A 15137-nucleotide genomic window follows, 5' to 3' on the forward strand; every position below is an offset into this window, starting at 1 on the left:
CAAGGAGACTCAATCAGAATGGAATGGACTCACATTTTCTCCCTCATCCTTTAGACTGGAGTTTACCTTTCGCCACTCCAAAAGCAACTTTGATTGAGCAAAGGAGAATTTCAAGCATCATCAAGTCAAAGCCAGGGCGTTTGTATCTGCAAAAGATGACAAAGCGTTGAAAGGGCAGAAACTGTATCTTCTGCATCAACTGATTGTATGCAAAATACCCGAACAAAAAAAAAAAAGTAGGGGAGAATCTTACTAAAGGGTTTTGGAGTAACTCGAAGAATCAAGAGAACAGCTAATTACTGACATCTAGGTAGCAAGATATAATGTGCAAATTTTTAGGGTTCCCCATCAAGATGAATCAGCTTCAATTGTTCGCAGACTTGTGACATTCCGCTTTATATGCAAATTCCTATGACCGCTGTTTCTTCTAAAGTTCCCTGGGCTTTCAAGATCCCATGGACAATTCAGTAAAAACTTCCTATGTATGTCCATAGTAGGCTGTGGTGTTCTTCTTATGAGAAAAACTGAAAAGGCAAGAGTTATTCTGAAAAGGGCCCATAATCCCTCGCCAGTCTCTTGTGAGGGCTCTGGAGACGGAAGGCCTGAGGAGAATCAGCCCCAACCTCTTTTGAATTTTCAAGTAGAATCAGAGATAGTTATTGGTACAGTTGGACAGATTCACAGACAAGCATCTATAGAGACACTGCCCTAACTTTCACCTCCCACCTCCTCTTGCACCAGCACCAAAGATAAAGAACTGAATTCAGAAAATCGTAATTCAGGAAAAATTTGCCACTCCTGAGATTCAGACTGAGAGAAGACCAGTGTGTCTGGGAAAGCTAGGGAAAGCAGGGCAGGAGACAAGCCTGGTTGGGGAGCAGGGACCATATCAGAGTCCTGAGACTTTTATCCTTAGGACATTGGCAAGCCATTGATGGGCTTTGAGCAGGGAAGTTGCATGACCAGATTTATGTTTTGAAAAAATGCTTTTACTGGTGTATGGGAACTCTGAAGGATGTTACTGGTATTGATGGAAGTGGTTCTATGTGAGATTTTTGCAGGATGAGGAGGCAAGCTAGAAAATTATGAAATTTGAAATATTTCACTGAAATGAGTATATGTATATGTGTGCATGACTGGGACATTATGCTGTACACCAGAAATCGACACATTGTAAATGACTGTACTTCAATAAAAAAAAAGGAAGAAATATTTCATTGAAAAATTCCAGATATTAACTTGATTTTATTTTATGATTTTTTTCTAGATATGAGGAAATTATGTAATGCAATACCAAGTCTTCATATGTAGATCCATGGGCTTCAGAAATGATCCTGGTAAATATATACATTTATAAAAATTTTATTGTGTATTAATATAATGATAATAGAATAATTATAAATATATTTATATATTAAATAATTGTATATTTCTATGTAAAGGGGAGAGAAAATAAGATCAAAGTGTTGTGACTCAAATGGATAAAACTAGGGAAGGAGTTGAAAACTAACCTTAAAAGTCAGTATTTTCTCCCAGTCATCTGTTCTCATTATCTTTCTTTATTGGAATATTACATATGTTCTGAAAAATGTGTGGTAAATTTCTACAAAGTAAACATGCCTGTGTAATTAGCACTCAGATCAAGAAATGTATGATTACCTTTCAATAAACATGAGAAATAAATTCTCTGGTGACAACTGTTCTCAGAGAAAAGATGAGCACATAATCCTGGTAGACGTCCTTCCTCTTCTCCTTGACTGCCAAGCATATGTTCATGCAAGCACGTAGGCATTCACCTTCCCACACGTCTGATGACAAAGATGTCCTCTCTTCCATGATTCTCTGTGTGGCAGAGATTCCTAATTGCTTGTTAAATAAATATTTATCTTCCTTTTTTTCTCAAACAAACCAACCCAGATATTTAGTGGGACATGTTGCCATTCATCTAAAGGTTGCATTTGCCAACTCCTTTACCTGTGGTTTTAGCCACTGCTATCTAAGCAGAAATTCTGTGGGACTTCTGGGAATGAATGGGAAGGTATTTTTCCATTTTTCCCTTCATTCTGTTACCTGGGACAAAAATGGATGGATGGAACTTCAATAGCCATTTTGGACTCGGAGGACAAAGGCCGCAACCTAAGGATGACAGAAACATGATATCCTAGAGATATCCCAGATATTCTAGAGATACATGAAAAATCACCATACCAAACTAAACTGCCTACGCCTCCTTTTAGTTTGAGAAAATGATAAACATATATCTTGTTTAAGGGACTCTTTTTCAGGTTTCTTGAGTGCGCATCTAATCCTAATCCTAACTGATTTATCTCAACAGATCTGTAGCCTCAAGTGGACTTACCTACTTCCCAAGAGAAACCAATTAAAGTTATAGCCAACTCTTGCACATAGAAGTCATGCCATGGATACAGTCTTCTCTGAGTTCAGTTGTCCAAATGATGGTTTTTCTTCTTTTAGTTCTCTGTGTTATAGACCAATCTCATTTGTAAATAGAAATTCTAAATAAAATATTAACAAATAAAATTTATTAACCTAATAAGATATACCATAGGTTTATCACAGGAATGCAAAAATGGTTTAACTATCTATTCAGGTAGTTAATCACATTGACTAATTAAAGGGGGAAAAGTATATAAGTACTTCAATAAATTAAGAAAAATTGTAAAAAAAAAAATTTATGACAAAGAATCAACTTAGTAGATGAGAATTCCCTTAACCTGATAAAGAGAATTTCATACCCTCCCTCCAAATAGTAGATGTTAGTAAAAACTGCCAAGTAGGGACCTCCAAAAATTCTCTCATCTATAAAAGCAATGAGAAAACTGGGGTGGGAGGGGATCATCAGAATCAACGTTTTCAGAATTCTAGAAATTAACCCAAACCTTACAATTCAGGGAATGTTTATTCAAGAAAAATGGCTGGATCCTAGTAAGAACAGTGACTTCTGCAGCATTTTAACTTACCCTGTTTCCATTCCATTCTCTCTAGCCTCTCTTTCAGCTTTAAAACCAAAAGCCCACAATTATGGTGAAACTAACAGCCTGGGGGCCACTAGAAGGGCAGAAAGGCTTAGAACTCCTTCAAAACCTCATTCTCAGAGAACTGTCATTATTTAATCTGTCTGGTGTTTCCTTAAAAGATCCCGCTTGCAAGGATGTCTTTATTGGACCTGATTGAGAAATCACACAATGTGAAGGTCTTTTCTCTGGGGGTTTTTGTCAAAAACAATTAGAGGCAATTAATTAACTTTGCAGCTCCCTGAAGTGGTGGATAACAGTTCTTTTCTTATTTTTCCGTCAAATCAGTTGAGAAGAGAGTTGTCATGAATGACAGATGGGTGAGGACTACAGTTTGGCTGTGGCTCTGTAGGGTCTGTCTCATAAACATCTTTCCATTTCAGCTTCCAGACAACAGGAGCAGCTCCTTTCTCTGTTGTGCTATTCTCTGGCAGAGGGCAGAAAAACAGAACAGAAGGGCCTTTTTTGTAACAGAAGTGTGATTGTGACATCTCCATGATTACAGTCTTCAAGGATAGTCTGTCTAGAGTGCCTCAAGGTTACTATTAATCCCTACACGACTTGGCTTCTGTGGATTTCTCCTATCTAATTTCTAGCCTGGCCCCTCCCTTGCACCAGTACTGCAATCTTCCTGAACTACTTGCAGTTCCCCAAACTCACCCAATGCCTTTGCTCAAGCTTTTGCATTTCCTAGAATCTCCCTTCCCTCCCCCTCTTTTGCTTAACAAACTCCTACTTATTTGTCAAGATTCAAACTAATTGTTGCTTCTCCAAAGCCCCCAAACCACTTTAGGGATAAGTCTTTGTCTCTCCCCATACATCACCTCTTTCTATCTCTTATGTGATGGAGATGATTATTACAGAGAAGACTTGGATATCATCTTCAGGGAAGCCCAGAAAATTTGCATTTCCCCATATTTTCTTCAACCTTGGAAGACCAAGAGAGGGAAGTGGTGTGCTCAAGGCCACGTAACAAGTTACCAGAAGAGCTGAGGCTGGAGTTCAAAAATACTTTCTTCTATCTTTGGGATTTGCTGATGCCCTCTTGGGGTTGGGGCACTCCCTCAGATTTGACCCATTACTTATCTTATGTTCATAAGAGTCTCTTGGATTCTCTCAAACCCCAGACCAGTGAATTTTGCAGGGTCTGCTAAGATGGCAACTTTGAAGGGATTGTTGGCACCTAGAAAAAGCAATGGAATGAACATCTTTGGTATCCACTTTTACACTTAAGACCTGGAACTGCACACCCTGGAAGCCACTGAAAGGCTGCATGGTATAAGGGGAAGAGCATAAACTTTGGAGCCAGACAGTCTTGGGTTTGAGTTCCAAATCCACCAGTTTTGGAACTTCAGGAAAAGTAAATTTTCTAGTCTCAGTTTCCTCATGTTAAAAAAGTGGACGATCTTTTCACCAAGATTAGATAAAATAACCTCAGTAAATCACCCAGAACAAGGTCTGGCATATAGTAAGTGCTCAGTAAGAATTAGTTGCCTCCTTCTAGTTCAGAATGCTCTGCTCCCTCTTCTCTCTCAGGCTCAGGACTTTAATTCAACTAAATAAAAACAAAATGTTTTTATCCTATGTTTCTCCAGATATAAAATAAGAAAGAATTGACTACCTGATCTCTGTGCCCCAAATAACACCTTTTTTTTTTCCTATTCTTCTTGCTCATATCAATTTTTCCATTCATGTCTGTGGACTTCACAAAAAACCTGCCCATGGGTGTAACCTGTATACAGAGATTTGGCTCTCAGAGGAAGTGAAGAAGTATTAGGAGGCACCTCAGGAAATGCAAATTTGGTGGCTAAATAGGACTTCCCTGAGTCTGATGATTTCCAAGATGCCACTGAAGCATGATTTCAGTGATGATGTGGAGAGGAGAGGCCAGCCCTACCTCAAAGAATGGTTGTAATTACTATGTTCACTCCACAAACACTTTTAACAGCTAGTGAATGGTAGGCATTGTTAGATTGAGGAAACTTCAATATAAATAGAGCAAAGTGAAACTTAAGGGATGGATATATTGACCCAAGAGACCTGATTTCTGGTCATGGCTTTGCAAAAACTGATTTGTGGCTTCTGGCAAGTCCCTCATAGGTGTTAACTTCTAAATCTTAGCTTTCTGAGGGTGAGATGTGGCAGTTAGGTGGATTCTAAGGTTTTTAGTTGTTGCTATTGTTTTTCTCCAAATTATACCTCTCCTCTGAAATTCAGCTCTATATATGCAAGTACTCCCTGGAAATCTCCATCCACATGAACCATAAATTGATGTATCCCAAGCCAACAAACTAAATTCTTTGCCCTTGCTCCCTATTTTGTCCGAAAGATATCTCCACCCCCTACACTTTCTATCTCAGAGAATGACATTGTTATATGCTTGGAAACTACGGCGTTAAGTCTGAAGGGCACTGTATATAGTCCTCCTCCTTTAAATCCCACATCTTATCAGTTGCCAAACCCTATCAAACCCACCTATAAACTAAGTCTCCAGTGGATGTCCTACTCCCCCATCTCACTGCCACTTCTTAGTGGAGGCCATTATTTTTTCTAATCATCTCCCAGCCTCTAGTTTTACCTGAATCTCTCCCACACTACAGCCAAAGTAATCTTTCTAAAAAGAAATATGTTTATTCACTCACCTACTTAAAACTTTTGGTGGCTCCCATCAAGAGGAGGAAAGACTTTCCAAGAATGTGTTTAACTATTTGTATGTGAAAAGAAGTTTTTTCTTGGGGGTGGGGAGGGAGGTAATTAGGTTTATTTATGTATTTATTTTAATTTTTTTTAATGGAAGTACTGGGGATTGAACCCACGACCTCCTGCATGCTAAGCACATACTCCACCACTGAGCTCTACCCTACCACCATGAAAAGAAGTTTTGATCAGGTGGGAGGAGGCACATTGCCTCCTGTGGGAAGCAATCCTAAGTCAAGTACCCTTAGGAATGAATGAAACAACAGAACAAGAGGAAGAAAAGGGAAGTAGCAAATATTGAGTGTCCATGCTATAACAAATACTGTACTTCATACTCTATGTTGTTTTGACACTAAAAAAATACATGAGATATCTTAGGTCAGGTGGCCCCCAGAATAGATTCTGAGATGGAAGTGTGTGTGCAGGAAGTCTACCGGAGGTGCTTGTGCAATTAACACTTGTGGAAAGTGAAGGGTGTAGGACTGAGCAGATGGAGGAGCTGAACTCTGGATGCAGTTACAACAAAGGCCTCAGCTGACTCCATGAGGACCTCTGGAGCTGGGGTGCTCTTGAAGGGCTGCTCCAAATTGGGGCAAGGGGACTGGACTTCCTCAGGGAAGGAATTGGCTGAGGGCAGTTTCCAAAGAGAGACTCAGATGAGAGCTGCCAACCACCAACACTTCCAGCAACTGGAAAATGATTGCTTTGGTTCTGGGGAGATCTGAGCAGCACATTACAGTATCCACCGTGCGAGGTATCTTATAGTGCACTATTTTATAGGTAGGAAAACAACATTTCACCAACAATCTGACTTACCTAGGTCACACAAGTAGTGGATGAAACCTCCATAGTTCAAATCCATTTTTCTTCTGATTCCATCCTCTTTTGACTACATATACTTTCGCAATTTGGAAAAAAAATTCATTAGCATAAGGTCAAACTTGAACTGTCAGGTATTTTGGGTGGAGTGTAAGCTGTCATACACATTAACCCTTTGGGGAAGAATCTGAGCAATAGTGAGGCCAAATACTGAAAGTCCTAGATAGACTTCTGAGAAAAGACAAAGTTTCAGAACCTGTGAGCCTCAATGTGAAATTCAGGGCAAGGCAGGTGGGACCGTGTTTATGGCAGGCCCAGCATGAGTCTTTGTAGAAGACTGGCAGCTGAAAAAGCCAGCAAGGCAACAATCACAGACCTGGGCCAGTGGCCAAAAATGGCCTGGGAGCTAGAGAGCTCAAAGGGCTGATGGGAGCAAGACAGAAGGAAAAGGAGTGAGACAGCCTAAAGTCAAGTGGAGGCAGTTCCTAAGAAGAGGACAGGAAATACTAAAGAAGTCAAGAGTCATAGACACTTAAGGCTATTTTAAATATCTGTGGATACAGGGTGTAGAGCTCAGGAAGAATGTGATAATGAGGGCATAGGGTCATAGCTGTTCTCTTCCCCTGGTCTCTCCTTGTGCAGCCTTCCTGCCCCTGGACAGTAAGGACTTCGATAATGGCTTTGCTAGGAAGCAGGTATCCTTGGCAGGAGGTGGTAGAGCTCATATTCAAGTGCTATACTTGGTATTTATGGGCTGTGTGACCTCAAGCACATTATCTAACTCTCCAAGCTTCTGTTCCCTGATCTGTGAATTGGGGATAATAATAGTCAGGTCTAGACCTGGTGCAGGGCTCATGGGAAAAATAAGCTGTTTCTATTCTAGAATTCTCAGATTCTTCCACACCCATGACCGAACACACCTGAGTGGGCAAGCCAAATTTAGAATCCAGGCTCTTCAAACAGATTCTTCTTTAAAGAGTTTAGTAAGAAACATAAGAAGCAACATGACTGTTCTTTCTCCCAGCCCTCTGTTCCAGTGTGGCAGTCCCTCCCAGGAGGAAGAGTGGACACTCTGGGATTCAGGGGGAACATCTATAGAAGCCCCTGCTGGAGATTCTGGCTGGTGGGAAATTTGAGAAGGGCAGCTGGGTCTCAGGTTGCCTTCTGAGCAAGCAGGATTTACTATCCCAGCCACTTGGGTCCTGGATGAAACCAAGGTTCAGGATTTTAATGTCCTTTATCCTGGCTTTGCCATCAGAACAGGGAGCTATGAGCCATCCCTCTTGAAAATAAGAAAACAGAAATAGAGGCCTCCTCTTAACTGACCAGAAAAATGTCTTGGGATGGGAACTGCTCCTTACTATTTTAACTGTTATCCTGCTTAACAGAACAAAGCTTAGAAATAGCAAAACTAAAGATGGAAGCCTCTGTCTCTGGGTATGGTCTATACTTCTTTTATCCCGTAGAATGGCTTCAGAAACTTAATAATGTAAACAATCTCATGATCTTCGTTTGCTCTCTTTTCAAGGCAAGATAATTAACACAATATTCTTTAAGAAGTCCTGGTTCATAACCTAAGCAATGCATATGATAACGCATCTTTATATGTTATGTTAAACAAAAACCCCACAAAAGTGTGTGCACACCAGTCATTTTACTTATTTATATGTTCATGGAAGAGTAGCCCACTGAGGTCAGAAAAGACTTCATTTAAGCCACTACTCAGTAAGCAGTACTGCTTCCACAGTCTCCACCCTGAGTATCCACATATTGACTATAATTTTTTGGAATTAGCCCAACTATCAGATGTGAACTTATGATAATATCAAGAGGCATTTTTTTACTTGAAAATTCATAATACTTCAAAAAGAATACATTGAGGTGACCAAACCCACACTACAAAATGAGAATCCTGTGGGTATTTTACAAAGTTAGTTAAAATAAACAATAAATGCAATTACTATACCGTGTGATTTTGACATTGACTTCAAATCCTTCTACACATGGATTTTGCAAAACTGAATCAGGTGTGGCTGAGGAGTCAGTTCATATTTTTATTCTGTTTTCAATTTTCAGTTCTGAGCCATATTTTATTTTATTGTTCCTGATATTTTTCTTTATAAAATGTGACAGTCTGTGCTGAGAATTTTCAATTCCATTATAACAGGGTTTTTAAATACTTACTGCAGAAATTCTACCTTTCTGTCCTCAATTGATGAAAGTCCTTAATGGCGCACAATGTGCTTCACCTCTAATTTATGCTGCAAAGTTACTGTGGCTTCTTATAAAGAAGTCCAGGAATGACATCTCTTTCCAGGGTGCTTCAAGCATTCTGTCCCAGGTCTCTGAGTATTGTCCTTGATCTTGACCACAGGTAGTACTTCCTGTGCTTTCATCACCAGCTGCAGCAACATGAGGTGTGTCATTTAATCACTCATGCCCATCTTTAGAAAGTAATGAAAATGACAGACACCAAGTGCAAAGCGGCCACCATACACCAGACACTGCACTGAACACCTTATTTGCACTGATGTCATTTAGTTCTCCCAAAAACCTTATGAGATGTTTCATCTTAACTATGTTACTGATGAGGAAAGAAAGTCTTAGAGAGATTAAATAACTTGCCCAAGGTCACATGATTTATAAATAACAGACTGAGGACTTAAACTCAGGTCTCTTTGACCAGAGAGCTGGAGTTCTGAACCAGTCTACTCTAGCGTCTTATAAACAAAGATGTGGAGGAGATTTGCAAACTTGAAAGCAGTTGAGACAAGGTTGGAAAACTATGGAAGATTTTATTTTCTTTCTTTTAAAATTTTCTTCAATGCTATATTACATTTGTAAAGCCTAAAAAAGGAGGTAGAACCCCAATATTTAAAAATCCCATTTCCTAAATATCCTGCTCTTAACAAGATATGTTATCTGAGAAATTCATCCAAGTGGTTGGTAATTAAATGTGTTAGTCCTTGTATGATTACATCATTAAAGGATGGTTGGAGTCATTATATCTTAACCCAGTGGAATGGCTTTCTCACAGTTAGTGTTGGGAAAGGCACATGGATGGAGAAGAGGAAGCTATTTGACCTCCTCTGTCAAGCTTTATTTGGGGCTATCCCCACAATTTATCCCTCTCTCCAGTGCTCCCAGCTAGAGTTCTTCACTGAAGCGTTCTAGTCTATAGTTCGGTTTTCCAAATTGCTCAAGTATCCAAGCTTCTGTCTCCTCCCTGGAGACTCTCTGAGTCGCTCTCAAGCATCCCTGTTCTGGGCTGCATATATGACCCATGAGCATCTCAGAGGATCACTGAATGACCTCATGGAGCATGCAGTGTTCATTCCCCAACTGCCTCTATCTTAGGGAAGCCACTGTTGGCTAGGGATGGGAATTATCCAGAGGGAAAGGAGAATTCTGCTCCTCACCAGGTTTTGGAGGAAGAATGTTCAGTGGAAATGCCAAAGAGCCTTCTAGAACTACCGAAGAGGTGGCCTTAGTTTGAGCTTTGTATGGTGGGAAGAACAAGGCTGACAGTGGTTATTCAGGGTTTCTAGGGTACTTTGCAAATTACTGTCAAGTTGACCACTCTTGCCTAAGAAGGTGGATCAGAGTTATGGGAGGAGTTTTGGGTGCAGAGAAAAGGTCTGAGGCTGGTGACTCAACAGTCACTGTTACTGGTTCCTAAAGCCTGTTCTTTCCTGGAAGGAGTGGAATGGCGCAGGCATTTCCCTCTCTCTAGCAGCTTATGCCAGTAGAAAGCAGGCTGGCAAACTACGTGGCTGCCACGCAGGGTAATTTGGGGATATTATAAAATACCCCCAGCCGTACCAAGAATGCTTCTCAAGGAGCTGCGGGGTCTTCGGGGACATAAGAAGTTCAGGAAGGTCCCAGAGAAGGAGAGATCCCCACACAGTGGCTGTGGGGTCTGGCAGGAGCATCAGTGGAAGTGACAAGGGTTTGGGGAGGAAATCCTCAGATTACCGATGCCCGTGCATCTCTCTCCTCAACTTCCAGACTCCAGTGCTCTGAACCGATCTGAACCTGGAAGAGACAATGAAGTCGGACACCTGGTAAAGTCCTTGGAGTGGGCAATCTGAGTACCACAGATCTGTTAAGAGCCAGAAGGCACTGCCAGTGGGCACCATCGCAGGCCGTTCTGGGCCATGTCCCCAGCTCCCCGCCTTGAGCCTGGCATGTGTATTTGCTCAGGAAGGTAACTTCCTGAACATTCAGGGTAAAGATGTTGGATAAAATCTGGGTCTGGGTCTGAGCTAGAGCCACCTCATAGTCTCGTTTTCTCCCCTGCCTCCCATCAACCCTTACAATCCTGACCCACAGCAGGGCTGTTTGGTACACCGGTCAGCTCAGCCTCCGTATCAGACACCTGTCTCCGTGGGCTTCCTCATCTTACCCAGCAGGGCTGACCCCAGGGTGTTTTTCCCAGTGCTTTCCCCAGGCCAGTTTTAGACTCTGCAGTCAGGTCTCCTAGGAGACGTTTCAGAGTTTGGGGGAATTTTGTACTTTCATTTTGTTTTCATGGGGTTTTTGTTTTTTGGGCTTTTTTTTTTTTAACTTATCCAAATAAATGTACTCATCATGGGCTCCAAGTGACCAGGTGGTTTGGACTGCTTTTCAGAGACCCTTCCTTGTGGGGCTGGCTTGTCTTGTAGGGACCTCTGATCAGAGGCCAGGATGAGAAAGGTCGTTGACTGGGAGGCCCAGATGCTCAGGGGCAGCCCAGATCCATTTCACTTTGCCACCTCTAGCCTTAAAGTGTCAGAATTGAGAGTAACTTGTCTCAGGGGGATATTGCACGCTCCTGTTTAGGACTAGGGATGGCCTCATTGTGCAGGCCACCTGAGACTATTCGGGTTGTTTTCCACAGACAGACGGTCCTCCTCACTCTCAGGGTGGGGCTGCACGTAGCCAAAGGGAAGGAAGTGGTGCTTTGTCACAGGTGATGGAGGTATGAGGCAGGGAATACTGCTTGCCCAGGATGCTCCTGTTGCCTCTGCCCTGCTCTGTGCCTGATGGAATGTTTCACGGATAATGGGCTATTGACCAACACAAGCTTGAAGGCCGGTTCAGGTTCTTGCTCAGTGTGATGAAAGTGCCGTGGTGAGTGGATAGAACACAGACTCTGGAGTCAGACTAGGATTGAAGCCAATCCTTCCATTGTTTCAGTCTGAGCCATTGGACAAGTTATTTAGCAGCTCTGTACCTCAATCTGTAAAATAGTGATAATTATGCCTGCTTTTTACTGTCACAAAAATTAATGGAATGATGTATGTGGAGGCCCCAAGCATCTAGGGAGTTCAGCTAGGGGAATTTCCCTCCTCCTACCCTCTCGAATATTCATGGGAATAATGAGTACACTCAGGGAAAAAGAAAGAGTTTTGACCCAGAGACAAGGTTCCCACGTTTGGTCCAGGCGCTGCCTTACACCACCACCAGCATTGCCTCCTTCATAGGGCTGTTGTAAAAATCAAATAAGATGGTGAATGCAAAGGCTTTTGAAAACGGCTTTGTAAATACAAGGCATTGTCACTAGTGTATCTTTGCTGTCTGTTGGTCAAAGTCTGCTCTGTATAGCTGACAAAGCAGCTTGGTGTGCCAGGCACAATAATCTCAAGCCTCAGGTTAGTCTCCTTGCCCTTCAGGTCCTGCATTACTTTCCTGCGGCTGCTGTAACAAATTACCACAAACCGGATGGCTTCACTGTAGAGTTTTGTGGATATTCTTTATCGAGTTGAGGAGATCCCCTGTATTTCTGGTTGGTTAAGAGTTTTTATCATGAAAGGCCGTTCAGTTTTGTCAAATGTTTTTTTCTGCGACTATTAAAATGATCGTGTGATTCTTCCTTAGCCTGTCGGTATGAAGAATTAATTGATTTTCGAATGTTAAACCAGCCTTACTCATCTGGGATAAATCCCACTTGGTTGTAGTGTATAATTCTTTTTGTACGTTGTTGGATTTGGTTTGCTAATGTTTTGTTGAGGATTTCTGCATCTATGTTCACGAGAGTTACTGGTCTATGGGGTTTTCTTTCTTTTCCTCGTAATGTCTTTGTCTGTTTTTGGTATTAAAGTGAGTTAGAAGATGGAAAAGAGTGGGATAGAAAGAGTTCCCTCTACAGAAGTATCTTCTTTCCTTTCAGAAGAATCTTCTGAAAGAGATTGTAGAGAATTAGTATGATTTCTTCCTTAAATGTTTAGTAGAATTCACCAGTAAGCCCATCTGGAACTGATGCTTCTGCTTTGGAAGGTTATTAATTATTAACTCAATTTAAGAGATGTAGCCCTGTTCCAATTGTCTGTTTTATTTTGTATGAGTTTTGGCAGATTGTGTCTATCAAGGAATTGGTCCATTTCATCTAGGTTATTAAATTTGTGGGCATAGAGATGTTCATAGTATTTCTTTATTAGCCTTTTAATGTTTCTGGAGTTGGTAGTGATATTCCCTCTTTCATTTCTAACACTAGTAATTTATGTCCTTTTTTTCTTATTTAGCATGGCTAGAGGGTCATCAATTTTGCTGATCTTTTCAAAGAACCAGTTTTGGTTTCATTGATTTTTCTCTATTGATTTCCTGTTTTCGGTTTCTTTCTTTCGGCTCTAATTTCGTTCTGTCTTTTCCTCTGCTTAGTTTGGACTTAATTAGCTCTTCTTTTTCTAGTTTTATAAAGTAGAAGCTTAGATTATTGATTTTAGTTCTTTCTTTTCTAATATATGCATTTAATGCTATAAATTTCCCTCTAAGCCCTACTTTTACTGTATTCCACACATTTTGATAAGTAATGTTATCAAAGAGGGGTGATGAAGTCTCCAACTAAGACAGTGGATTCATCTATTTCTCTTTGCAGTTCTAACAGTTTTTGCCTCTCATATTTGAAGTTCTGTTGTTAAGCCCGTACATGTTAAGGATTGTTAAGTCTTCGTGGAGAATTGACTCCTTTGTCATTAGGTAACACCCCTCTTTGTCTCTGATAATTTTCCTTACTTTGATGTCTGCTCTGTCTGAAATTAATGTAGCGACTTCTGCCTTCTATTCACTAGTGTAAGCATGTTTTCTCTTTCTCCACCCATTTACTTTTAATCTATATATGTCTTTATTTTTAAAGTGGGCTTCTTGTAGACAACGTATAGTTAGGTCTGGTTTTTTTTTGATCCACTGTGATAATCTCTGTCTTGTGATTAGTTCATTTAGACCATTGACATTCGAAATGATTATTGATATTATTGGATTAATATCTACCCTATTTGTTACTATTTTCTATTTGTTGCCCTTGTTCTTTGTTGCTCTTACTGCCTTCCACTCTTTTTCTGCTTTTTGTGGTTTTAACTGAGCATTTTAAATGACTCCATTTTCTCTCCTTTCTTAGTAAATCAGTCACAATTCTTTTTTTTTTTAAACTATTTATAGTGGTTGCCTAGATTCTGCAATATACATTTACAACTAGCCCAAGCATACTTTTAAACAGCAGTATACTGCTTCATGCGTAGTAATAACAAAATAGTCCAATTCCTCCCTCCTCTCCCTTGTATCATTGCTGCCACTCTTTTCACTTATATATAAGCATATATATATATACACAATACATATGCATAGGCACACATAATTTAATAAATTGTTGCCATTATTATTTTGAACAATGTGTTATCTGTTAGATTAAGAGAAATAACAGTTTATATTTTACCTTCACTTATTCCTTCTCTGATGCTCTTCCTATATCGATCTGAGTTTCTGACCTCTATGATTTTCCTTTTCTCTAAAGAACTTCTTTTAACATTTCTTGCAAGTCACAACTACTGACAACAAATTTCTTCCATGTTTGCTTGCCTGAGAAAGTTTTTATTTCTCCTTCAATTTTGAATGATAATTTCACAGGATTCAGAATCATAGGTTAGTTTTTTTTTCCTGAACACTTTAAATATGTTACTCCATTCCCTTCTTGTGGTCAATTTTTTTTAAAGTTAAATAAATGTGAAACATCAAAGATGTATATTACAACCTCACTTTCTCATCAGTGACACTAGTGAATTTTTGCTGAATAAGATGATAGTTTTTGAGTACTGGAAATGTATTTCCTCATTTTTTAAAGTAAACTTTGTGATGTAAAGCCTACAGTTATGACACATTTTTAAGTTTAATATGCATCACCACCATTTTCTCTATCACTTTCTCTTTTTTTAACTTTTTTTTATTGATTTATAATCATTTTACAATGTTGTGTCAAATTCCAGTGTAGAGCACAATTTTTCAGTTATACATGAACATGTATGTATTCATTGTCACATTTTTTTCCCTGTGAGCTACCATAAGACCTTGTATATATTTCCCTGTGCTATACAGTATAATCTTGTTTATCTATTCTTCTCTATCACTTTCTAGACAATCAGTAAAACAATAAATCAGAACTCTGATTTTTATTATTTTCCAACTTTCATGATCTATGTACTTCCACCCTGGCTGATTTCAAGCTACCAACATGACACTGAATGCAGAGCTGGGAAGAGAAGTGTAGCAGCACATATGACCTGGTATTTTATTTCCACCACAGAGATGCAACAGATATAAATGTCTTCAAGAGCA

The sequence above is a fragment of the Vicugna pacos genome, chromosome 21 (genome assembly GCF_048564905.1).
Source record: "Vicugna pacos chromosome 21, VicPac4, whole genome shotgun sequence".
In the NCBI taxonomy this organism is placed as follows: Eukaryota; Metazoa; Chordata; class Mammalia; order Artiodactyla; family Camelidae; genus Vicugna; species Vicugna pacos.